At 42.4% G+C, this 453-nt stretch overlaps 1 protein-coding gene across 1 annotated transcript in view; it reads right to left on the reverse strand.

The window, feature by feature from the left end:
• DOCK3 (dedicator of cytokinesis 3) overlaps window positions 1-453 on the reverse strand; it is a 716,589-nt gene that overhangs the window by 153,527 nt on the left and 562,609 nt on the right. The gene's annotated exons all lie outside the window — the stretch shown is intronic.

Raw genomic sequence — 453 nt, forward strand, 5'->3', positions numbered from 1 at the left:
TTTTCGCTATTCCTTTCTCTCCCCCTCCAGTGTCCACTTTATAATATAATGCAAGGAAAACCAAGATTCAAAAGACAGCCAAGCATCATAACATTATTCCTCCCCCCCATGGAATCTGTATCGCAGAACTCTGTTGTTCTCAAGTTGTGCATATATCATTATTTACACCTCTATCTCACTTAGCCCATTGAGACCTGTCTAATTGTTCTCCCATCTGCTTTGTTCCTCCATTACCCTCTCCTTACTTGTATATTGCCCCCTCCCCAGCACCCAAACTATCCTGTGTCCAATCCCTGCCCTGTGCTCCGCTTTCTCCTCACTCCCTTTACCCACCTCCAACATCCCAATAATCAACAACAACAACAACAATAAAAATCCCCCCCAACCCCTTTTAGCATGGGTTCTTTCCCTTAGTTTTTTTTAATTTTTTAATTTTTAGCCCTTTCGAACATG

The sequence above is a fragment of the Chrysochloris asiatica genome, unplaced genomic scaffold, assembly GCF_000296735.1.
Source record: "Chrysochloris asiatica unplaced genomic scaffold, ChrAsi1.0 scaffold00246, whole genome shotgun sequence".
In the NCBI taxonomy this organism is placed as follows: domain Eukaryota; kingdom Metazoa; phylum Chordata; class Mammalia; order Afrosoricida; family Chrysochloridae; genus Chrysochloris; species Chrysochloris asiatica.